The 11,901-nt window shown below is 50.8% G+C and overlaps 1 pseudogene; it reads right to left on the bottom strand.

Moving 5' to 3' along the window:
• Positions 1-1,468: 1,468 nt before the first annotated feature.
• LOC123184909 (peroxidase 2-like) lies at positions 1,469-2,247 on the bottom strand (annotated as a pseudogene).
• Between the last annotated feature and the right edge of the window lie 9,654 nt (positions 2,248-11,901).

Below are 11,901 nucleotides of genomic sequence, written 5' to 3'. Positions count from 1 at the left end.
TCAATCTATTCATCTTCAATTATGATAGTACAACGGACACTAGAAATAATAAAAATTACATCAACATCCGTAGACCACCAAGCGACGACTACAACCACTGAAGCGAGCCGAAGGTGCGCCCCTGTCATCGCCCCTCACTCGCCGGAGTCGGGCAAACGTTGTTGTAGTAGACAGTCGGGAAGTCGTCGTTCTAAGGTTTCGTAGAACCAACCCACCAGAAAAGCAACTGCCGCAGATGAAGACACATGAATGGAGATGAACGACGAACAAATCCGAGCAAATCCATCAAAGATAGATCCGCCGGAGACACACCTCCACACGCCCACCGATGATGCTAGATGCATCACCAGAACGGGGACTAGGCGGGAAGACCTTTATTCCATCTTCAGGGAGGGGCCACCATCTCGCTTTCGTGAGCAGAATACAAACCCTAACAAAGCTCAAAAAAATCTAAAAATGAAGCCCTCCCACCGGTAAGGGCCGAGATCCACTCTGTCTCCATGACCCTAAGGCCATCGGAGATGGGACTGACCGGCGCCGGCGCCGGCGGGATGCAGAGAACCCTAACTTTTTGGAGGCGGCGGCTGGCTAGGAATACCGTGTCATGTGCACTTGTTTCATGTATGACCTAGCAATACTTTCCAAAGATGCTTGCATTTTCAAATCACTATATGTTCCACAAAATACCTCCCTTCTTCGATTCCTCTCGCACAATAAAGGAAAAGTGCTCAAGTCTGCTAGTCTAGCACATTGCATCTTTTGAAAAATTTGAACTGCTTATAGAATCTCTGTTTGTGGTTGCATTTTTCTTCTTATTATTTCTAGTCTGACAATCTTCAGATTCATGGAGTCATAAGCTTCTTGTTCAATTCCGGATGGGCCGAAGTGCCCAAATGATAAAATAATAAGAATGAAGTTTTCTAACAAAAGATGTGGATTTCTAATGCGGTGCATGGCAGTTTATGAAAGTATTAGACACCGACACAAGAAGAAGACAAGATGTTTCACACATAAAACCAAAAATAAGCCAGATGTAAAACACTGAAAAAGGAGGAACCAGACAGGTGTTGGCTTAGGAGTAAGAAGTAGGGTGCCTTCATACAAACTGATTTTGATAGAGCACTTAGTAGAATTGCTATTACCCTCCCTCAAAAGAAAAGGAGTCGTTGCATCCAGTCAAAATCGGTTGACCATACACACTCTAGGCTGAGCATCGTTCCTTTGCATGAAGGGATAATGCATACCTAAGGATATTACAGCAGAGGAGATATATATTGCCATTGATAAATAATGATTATCAGAAAAAATTAATTCATCAATCTCGATGAAAAGCATTGCCGGTACGTAGTTGGCTAAGTGGCACAACAAAGATTACATCACAAATGAAGGAAATGAACCGACGAGTGAAAACCGAAAGGCACACACAAAAAGCACGATTGAATATATAGTCTCCACCCTTGAGAGAACATCAACCGGTGTAGTGCTCGTTGACGAACCCGCTCTTCTTCCTGATCTGGCCATTGGTGTTGTTCTTCACCTCGATATTGCCCATCTTCACCATGGCATCCTCGAAATGTTTGTACCACAAGAAATCTCCGATCAACCACCAAGTGTACTTTTTCACCAACTCCTTGGTCTTTGGTGATGTCATGAGCGTTGCGTCGGAGGTGAAGAGCGCTCTGCGATCCATCATGTTCCTGTAGTACTGGTTGTCCAACACGTTGGGGGTCTTGTAGTCCTGCGGCACCGTGGGATCACTGCCGGCAGGGCAGTCCTGGGTCAGCTTCCTAGAGTATGTGGCATCCATCGAAGTGGTGGAGTTGTCGTTGGCCGGCGGCTGGAGACGGTCACGGAAGGAGGAGCAGTGTGAGCGGCCGATGCTGTGCACGCCAGAAAGCGCAACCATGTAGGTTTGGGTGAGTCCCTACTTGGCGAACATTTGTGTCAGGGTAGTGAGGTTAGTGAAGGGTGGGGGCAGGTTGGGGAGGGTCTCCTCTTTGAGGGACAACAATCCGTCGTAACAGCCGGCTGGCATGGTGAAGTTTATTTTGTAGCCGCTGAGTAACTTGCTGGCGTCACGGCCTGCAAAGGCGAGGATGTCAGCGCAGGAGACGACACCCGGACATCTTTCCTCGATCTTCTTCTTGGCTGCCTCTATCACTTCGAAGCCACGCTCGCTCAAGTTTGGGATACGGAGCATCTCCGGTTCCGGCTTGCCGGCGACCTTGTTCAGCAGGACAGAGGCATAGCCCTGAAAGGCCGTCGGGACAGGCCTATGCCGACGGCACCCGTCGGCATAGGGCCGTCGGCAACATATCCGTCGGCGTAGCCAGGAATGCCGTCGGCATAGGACCTATCCCGACGGCGTCCGTACATCTATGCCGACGGCCCCGGCCGTCGGTAACGTTATCGCCTAACGGCGGCCGCCGTCAAGTGCTGACCAATGCTTGCTCGCCACGTGGCAGGTCTGTCCCGACGGTCTGGCCATCGGCTTAGGTTGAAACTATGCCGACGGCTAGACCGTCGGCATAGACCTGCCACGTGGCAGCCACTGGGAGCTCCTGGAGCAGGCCTATGCCGACGACTTAGCCGTCGGCTTAGTTTGAAATTATGCCGACGGCTAAGCCGTCGGCATAGGCCTGCCACGTGGCAGCCATTGGGAGCTCACGGCAGCTCTATGCCGACGGCCTAGCCGTCGGCATAGTTTTTGTCTGTTTTTTTTCTTTTTCCTGTTTTGTTTCAGCTCAATTCATTTGAATATATACAGCACAGAACAAATATATGCATCACATAACAGCTGGCCCAACGGCATCACAGAACAAATTCATCATCAAACATCATAAGAAGCATCGCAAAGCATAAACATATAAGTATCATCACCACCAAGCATAAGAATCTCACAAACAACAATAAGAAACATCACAAGCATATAAGTATCATCACCACCAAGACCGCCACAATGTGACCCAAAGGCTTAAGCGCCAGGACGTCGAGCACCATGGAGGTCGTCACCGCCAAGACCGCCGAAGCCGAGGTCGTCACTGCTAGCGGCAGCGCTACCGCCAAGACCGCCTCCTCCTCTACCTCCGCCTCCGTGGATCGGAGTGGTCGGGCTCCGTGTCTCCGGAGTGCTGCGTAGACCACCGCCAACGGTAGATCCACCTGTTCCCTAGATGTTGAAAAGACATATGCACTGGATATATGACTGTGTTGAAAGGCATGACATGCTTTGGGTGAATAGATTGGGGATGAACTAACCGGCGAGGGGCCAGCGGTCTGTGCCACAAACTCCTCAAAGCTCATCAGCACTGGTTGTGCTGGAGGGAACTGAGGACACCTGCCGGCTGCCATATCCTGAAAAGCCTGCTGCATCTGGCTATCCCTCTGCACTTGGTGTTCATAAAGCCTCTGATGCCACGCCATGGTCTCCTGGCGTGTGTACTCCATGTAGGCCTACGGTATGACATGATGGAACTCATAAAACTACTAAATGCGGAAAATGAAGTGAGAAATGAAGATAAGAGGGAAAATACTTACAGATTGTTGCTCCTGAAAGAGGTACTGTGTACTAGTCACTGGCTGGCTCGTGCGCTGGCTCAGGCTCGGGTCGATCCGACGAAGCTGTGTGTAGGAGATACTAGGAGTGATCACAGCATCAAGAACCGCCTCCCGACCATGCTCCTTGGGCCCCATCCTCACCACCGCCATGTCGTCCAGAGGCGCCGCAATGGGGTCAGGTGTGTCAGGATGTAACTCCAGATACGCTTCGGAGTAGGCCTTCTTCCTCTCTGCGGTCTTCTTGCCGTAGTACTTGGGCTCGCCAGGCTTGGGGTCCTTCCGCGTATGGGCGATCTCCCACGCCTGCATGTGTGAGAGCGGTCGCTTCAGTTTCTCCTCCTGCACCACCAAACAGAGGTTAGTCATACATAAGAAAGTGATGGTAAATAGAAGAAGAAGAATGTTTAATGGGGTTAGTCATACATTAACTGCCTTGTGGACATAGTGGTTTTGGTTTCCCTGAGCATGTACTCCCTCCGTCCCTCGGTTAGCCTTATTTTTGGTTCTCATAGCCGCCCAGGCTCCAGCCTCATCACACCAAAGATCCACCAGTGCTGCCCAGGACTCGTCTTTTCCATAACACCAATTTGGACACACCTACATAATAAAAGCATAATGGCATGTAGGTGTGTCCAAATTGGTGTTATGGAAGCATAAATCATAAAGCATAATGTACCACAAGGTAATGAAAGCATAATGAAAGCATAATATATGAAAGCATAATGAAAAATCTTTTATACTTACCGCCAAGAACTCGGGCCTCTCCAAGGTAATGCCCATCCTCCGTGCTTCTTCCTTGGTCATCTTCACACCAAGATAGTCGTGGTAGTATGTGGAGATGGCCACATAGCGCACCTCGTACTGCATCTGGCGGGCCTTCTTCTTGCATTGGCGCAGCACAATCTAGTCCGCTCTAGCCCTGTGCTCCGGAAGTACTCGATAGAATTTCTACAATCATGCATGAAACAAGAATGGGAGAAGCCATGAGTTAAATCATTCATGAAACTAGAATGGACTGGTGCTTCTGAAGAGAACTCACCCAGAAAGTAGTGATCACGGCCTTGGCATGGGTCTCATGGTCCGCGTGACAGGCCGCTTCCCAGTGGTCCCAGCTCGTGGCCAAAACCCGACGGTCCGGCTGCCTGACTGGATCAGGACAGTACAACCCCGGCCAATATAACTTCAGCAAGACGGTGATGAGGTCGTTGGGAATACGGACCCCTTTAGAATATATCCAGTTGCTGCAAAAGAATGAACTATTAGCATGTCACAAGAAAAATAAATAACAACGGAATAAGCATGTGACAAGCAACATAATGAACCACTTACTCTTTTCCCGTGGGCTCAATGAGCCACTTCTGCTCCTCAGTAGCAGGAACCTGCTTTGGTAGCTTTGCGTTGCCACGCAGCCACCCCTTCGTGTCAACCCCCTTCCCGTCACCGCCATCATCCCCGCCACCACCCTCCTCCTTGCCTGCCTCCCCCTCCCCAACCTCCTTCCCAACCACCTCCTCCTCCTCCTCCTCCTCCTCCTTGCCTGCCTCCTCCTCCACCTCCTCCTCCTCCTCTTCGCCTGCCTCACTAGAGGAGGGCCTCGAAGACAACACCCCTAAGTCGGTGAGGGTGCGCTCTTTCTGGCCGCAACCTCCTATAGTGGCTCTCCCCCCAGCACCTCGTCCTCTAGAGACTCTCCCCCCGCCCCCTCCTCCTCTAGGGGCACCTCTCCCTTGACCTCCCTGTGAGGAGTCATCGTCAAGTAGCCGAGGGGGAGGATTACATGCTCGACCACTCCGACTAGGCAGGCCGACGACCTTGCATAGGAAACCCACGCCGTCGGCCTTCCCCTTGACCATGTTCCATGAACCTGCATTGAAAAGAGAAAAAGCAATTAGTAAATTAATGAAATGAAGGAAAAGGCATGATAATAAACACATTAATAAAAATGCATAAAAAGGCATATTCCTAAACTATAGAAAAAAAATACTTGAAACGTACATCTGCTAGAACCCATATGAATCATCACTGTTGAAACCTCTTTCTCGGTCCGTCTCATCATCACTATCAATCATATCATCTTCGTTGTCCGACGGAGGTGGATGCTCTTCCTCGTCGTCAGCGTCTTCATTTAACTTTTCTAGCATCACCTCCTCTTGATGCATTGTCGCATCACCTCCTCTCTAGCACTGTCCTGCTCGGCTATGTTTATCGGCGGCATGTCAAAGTTTGGCATATATCCGTGCGTGCGAAGTTGCTCACTCATGTCCGTCTGATTTCTACGGTGACGTCTGGCACATCTCGCACAGGGGCATGGTGGGATAATTCTCATTGGACGACAGAATATCTCCTTTAAATACACATAGGTTTTCGTGATCCACTCTGATGTTACTCGATTCCGACGGATAAAACCATTGTACATCCACTGATTATCTGCCATCCTCTACTTTTTTGCAACCCACACAATATAATTAAGGATTCACTTAAATTAATGGCATCAAATTTTCAGTTTCTACCGCATTTAATACACCTACATCTCTAATAGGTAAAGATGGGTCCTAATCCCACCCGAGGATGTGTAGATTGAGTACGTTCTCCATTCTACCCCGTTTCAAGACAAAATTTCGGCAGCACCTCCCTGCTGTTCTCCAGATACACGTCTCGGCAAATAGCCGAGAGAATGTGCTCCGGAGAACAATGGGGAGGCGCCGCCGAAATCCTGTCTCGGAACGGGGTAGAACATGGAGAACATACCCAATCTACACATCCTCGGGCTGTCCGTGGAAAACGCTGGACAATCCGAAAGAGCTGCGGTGATAAATATGCAATTGAATGCATATTTATCGATGCAACCCTTTCGGACGGGAGACGCCTAGGTTACGCTCGTTGACTTGAGAATGAAATCTAGTGACATCAAAAATGGAGGAGATGGACTTGTAGCTCACCTTCGGCTGTAGGGGAAGGAGTCGAACAACAGAGGGATGCTCAGGGAACAACGCGTCGGACGACGGTCACTTTAATGAAATGCAACACCAGAAAGCCTGCAAATTCCATCGGACGACGGTCAATTTATTTTTGCATCATGTAGGCAAAAAAACTAAAAACATTAACAATATATTCATCATCATCATCACATATTCATCATCATCATTATCACCTATTCATCATAATCATTGATTAATCCATCGAACCAATTTTTTGTGCAAGATATGCAACATATAGCATCTCATCTAACCAAATTTTTTTACTACATACTAACTATCTAACTATCTACCTATCTAACTATCTATATAACTATCTATCTAACTAGGTATCTAACTATCTAAATATCTATCTAAATACCTATCTAACTAGCTACAAAATTACTAAAAAACACTAAAAATACATAAAATTTTCACCTTCGAGAGGGCCGGCCGGAGTTGGGGTGGGGAGGCGCGGAGTCGAGGCGGGGAGGCTGGCGGGGGGTCGGGGCGGGGCGGCCGGCGTCGGGTCGGGGCGGGGAGGCCGTAGGGGGGTCGGGGCGGGGCGGCCCGGAGGGGGGTCGGGGCGGGGCGGGGCGGGGCGGTGCGGGGTCTGGGCCGGAAGGTCGGAGACGGGGCGGGGCGAGGCGGCCGGCGCGGCCGGCGCGGGGCGCCGGAGTCGAGGCGGGGCGGCCAGCTCGCGGTCGGGGCGGGGTGGCTCGGGGTCGGGGCGGGGAGGCGCGGGCGGCGGCGGGCTCGGGGTGGGGCGGCGCGGGTCGGAGCGGGGAGGCGCCGGCGGGGGCGTGCTCGGGGCGGGGCTGCGCGGGCGGTGGCGTGCTCAGGGCGGGCGGCGGAGGTGGTGGGCGGCGGCGGTTGGGTTCGGGGTCGGGCGCGGTTGAGGAAGAAAATGAGTGGAGGAGGTCGGGTGCGATGCGGATAAGGTTGGCCCTATGCCGACGGCATGGCCTTCGGCATAGGCCTAGGCCCACACGTCAGCAGCCGGGGGAGTTGATAACGTGCACATATGCCGACGGCCCGGCCGTCGGCATAGATGGGAGGCCTATGCCGACGGCAAGGCCGTCGGCATATATGCAAACCACAATTGTTTTTATAATAGTCCCACCTCGCCGAGGGGAAAGCAATTTGACATGTTTAAATAGTTCACCAATCCATACGTTACAAGCTCCGGTATTCATTAGACTTATATGAAGAAAACGGACAATTACTCTGAAACTTTTAGTGCCCGGGCAGCCGGCCCGGTGCCCGGTCACTAAAGGTTTGTCACACCCTAGCTAGTCATGCATTAGAGTGTTGCATCATGTTTACTTTTGCATCAGAAACTTGAAATGGGGATGACAGAACCCCCAGTCCCCTCTGAAAACCAACTAGGGTTTACTAAAATAATTTTCAATGAACCTGAAATGCCCTTCTAAAATGCCCATCATTTTTGCCTTGGTTCAGAACCTCTGCCAAAAATGGTGCACACTTTTCTAGGCCATCCTAGGGTTCTTGAGTTAAATCATAACTATTTGAATTTGGGCATTTAAAATAATATAAAATATTTTAATGCTCAAATATCTCCAAACTAAAATGTTTCATGTTGGAAATATTCCAACTATGGACCAGGAGTAGTTTGGTGATTTTTGGAGTTGCCTAGGTATTTTATTTAATTCAACAAAGTTGCAGAATTATTAAATAAAACAGAAAACAGAAAAGAGAGGAGAAACTTACCTGTGCGGCCCAGCCAGCTGGCCGGCCCAGCTAGCCAGCCCAGCACTGTAGCTCCCCGTCGTCTTCCTCCCCACGCCCCGAAGCTGCTGCGTGCTCGCGCGCGCGCGGCCGCGCGGCCACCTCCTGCTTGCCGACGCCCCCCTGGCCGCGTGGACGACGCCCGCAGCCCGTCCCGATTCCCCCTGCTCCCTCTCACTCTCCCCCGTTTCTCCCTCGCTCTCTCTCGCTCTCGGCCGAACACCACCGTCGCCGCCGTTCGCCGTAGCCACTGACTCCGGCCACCCCTCGCTCCCCCGAGTAGCTCAGAAGCTCCGCCTCGACTCCCTCTTCCTCCCCACCGCTCCACGAGTCCCCGGAAGCCCTGCATCGCCGCCACGTCGCCGTTCCCCTCTTCGGACTCCGACCACCGTCGCCGACAAATTCGCCGTCTCCAGCGCGTCCCCGAGCCCGCTTCGACGCCCACTGCAACCGCGGTGAGCTACGCCACCGTTTCCCCCTCTTCTTCCCCTCGTTCCCTCACCGTAGCTGCATCTCCACCACGGCCGAACCTCCGCCGTCGCCGAGCTCGCCGTCGACGCAGCTCCGGTGACCATTTGGTCACCCCGGCGAGTCCAACGCGTTCACAGAACCCAGTAGAGCATCCCTAGCGCCTCACTTTGCTCGACTTCGAGCTCCAGCACCACTCCCGTGCACGACCGAACCCCGGCGGCCGCAGCTGAGCTCGCCGCCGTCGACTCCGGCCACCCCGACCCCAACTGACTCCGCCAAGAGCCGCGGGTCGTCCTCAGCTTCACTCCGGTGGTCGCCACGTTCCATTTGGTGGCCGAAACGACCAAAACCACTATCGCCGCCGCACTGTTGGTCGCCGCCGGCCAGAACTCCGGCGAGCTGACGTGGCCCAGCTAATTAACCACTAATCCACCACCTACTGACGCTGACAAGTGGGCCCCAGGGGCTTAGTCAAAGCTAACCAGCCCGGGGTCAACGCGGGATTAGCCCCTGTGACACTGACGTGTGGACCCCACACGTCAGGTTTGACCCGAGCCAGCCCTGTTGACCTGCTGATGTCACTATGATGTCAGGCTGACGCAGTAAATGATATTTCTGGATTTAAATTAAATCAGGAAATTCCAGAATATTATTTAAACTTCAAAAATTCATAACTTTTATTCTGTAACTCCAAATTGGACAAATAATATATGAAAAATGATCAGAAAAATCCAATCTATCCATCTGTACCATTTTCATGCATGATCAAACAAGTTAAGTTGATGTTTTAATCAGAACAAGGAAAGGCACTTTAAAAGGCCATATTTGAAATTGAAATTTGAATCTTTGATTCAAATTTGTTCAAACCCTTCTGGTTTTAGTTGCATTAGCCCAACACACTCATATTGCCATGTTTCATGCATGCATCATATTGTTGCATATTGTTTGGTGATGTTTGTGTATCGATGTCCTTTGCGACAGGATCTGTTCCCGAGGAGTACCGTGATTACCCTAACGAAGAACCGTATCCGTGCAACGAACCATCAGGCAAGCAACCAACCATTTGATCATATCGATACAATCCCATGTTCTCGCTCCTGCTCTCTTTTACTGCATTAAGACAACGCGATTCAAACTGCTGTGTGCTACGGTAGTTGAACCCATTTCCTCTGCATGACCTGTCATTGCCACAGTAACTAGATGAAACCCACTAGCATGTGTAGGAGTTGATTGAGCCATATGTATGTGTTGTTCCTACCTTGCTATGCCTGCTATGCTTAGAGTTGTGTCAGGTCTGGTTCATCTGGGTGATGGGCTAGAGTGAAATGATTATGTCAGTAATGAGAGTAGTGTGGTGAACACGATTTGGTAAAGGTATCGATGAGAGGCCATGTAGGAGTACATGGTGGGTTGTTTCATTGAAGCCGACCTTAAGCACTGAGATCTGTATGTGTGATTTAAGAATCAGCTACTACCATGCATTGGGCCCGAAACCAATGGACCCTCTCGACTTCTTATTCACCCTAGTTCTCCGTCCAGGAGTTGCAAGTAGTTTCTGGTGTTTGTAGCCTACTGGAGGCCGTGGACAGCGCTGACCGTAGGGGTGGGCTGTGATGCGGTAGGTACGTGGCACGGTGTACCGAATACCCGTTAGGTATCTCGGGAACCCTGTTCACATCGTTCGGGGCCGTATGGGAAACCTCGGCCGGACTCCCTGCGGATGGAACCTGAATAGGCGATAAACCTGGACTGGAGGCTTAGGTGATTAGGTAGGTCGTGGCCGACACCCACGTTGGGCTTCCGCTTGAAGGTTGCCGAGTACATGTCGTGTAAACGACGATAAGTGGTGAGAGCGTGTATGAAGAAGTACACCCCTGCAGGGTTAACATGATCTATTCGAATAGCCGCGTCCGCGGTAAAGGACTACTTGGTTGCCTATACAGTTCATAGACAAGTAAATGGAAACTATTAAAAGCCTCAAGATAAGTGTGAGTGCCGAGGATGGCTCTTCCGTAGGAAGACGGAGGTGGATCCTCGGTAGTGTATTGAAGTGGTGAATAGTGGACTCGTGTCCGCAAAACTATTTCAAGTTGGAGTATCGTAGGATAGTCTAGCCAGGAGTCAAAGCTGGCTTGCTGCAATAACTCCACCAACCCTTCTTGATACTATGCATGTATGTAGGATCTGATGTAAGTCTTGCTGAGTACCTTTGTACTCATGTTGCTATAATCTACATTTTTACAGAAGACGCTGCAACCCCTTCTGATGGGTTCTATGTAGACGTTGACATCAACGAGTAGGCTAAAGACCCAGGTGGTGACCCTGAGCTTGTGATGGACCACATAGTGTAGTTAGGCTTCCGAGCCTCCTTTATTTTACTAGTTGTCTGTACTCAGACAAGTTACTTCCGCTGTTGGCTTGTATGACTGTATGACTTGTATGTTGGGTCGTGAGACCCGTACCTTTGTGTGTATGTTATGTATGGCTCGCTGAGCCTTAAATAAAAGTACTTGTGTCGTAGAGTCATGTTGTGATGCTTCGTTGTATTTGCACATATCGAGCATATTGTGTGTATGATTGAAATGCTTGGTATGTGTGGGATCTGACTACCTAGTTGTTTATCTTTAGTAGCCCCTCTTACCGGGAAATGTCTCCTAGTGTTACCGCTGAGCCATGGTAGCATGCTACTGCTCTGGAACACTTAGGCTGGCCGGCATGTGTCCTTCTTCGTTCCTGTGTCTGTCCCTTCGGGGAAATGTCACGCTTTGAGTACCGGAGTCCTGTTAGCCCGCTACAGCCCGGTTTACCGGAGTCCTGCTAGCCCAGTGCTACAGCCCGGACCCACTTGCTGATGACCGACACGTTCGAAGCTGGGTCATGGATGCCTGTCCCTGTAAGTCTGTGCCACTTTGGGTTTACGACTAGTCATGTCAGCCCGGGCTCTTTATCATATGGATGCTAGCGACACTATCATATACGTGAGCCAAAAGGCGCAAACGGTCCCGGGCAAAGGTAAGGCGACACCCGTGGGAATACCGTGCGTGAGGCCGCAAAGTGATATGAAGTGTTACCAGCTAGATCGATGTGACATCGAGTCGGGGTCCTGACAGCGTTGGCATCAGAGCCGGACTGCCTGTAGGTTCTCCAAGCCAAACTGGTCGATGTTGAG

The sequence above is a fragment of the Triticum aestivum genome, chromosome 2A (assembly GCF_018294505.1).
Source record: "Triticum aestivum cultivar Chinese Spring chromosome 2A, IWGSC CS RefSeq v2.1, whole genome shotgun sequence".
Lineage (NCBI taxonomy): Eukaryota > Viridiplantae > Streptophyta > Magnoliopsida > Poales > Poaceae > Triticum > Triticum aestivum.
This window is presented reverse-complemented; position numbering and strand designations above follow the sequence as displayed.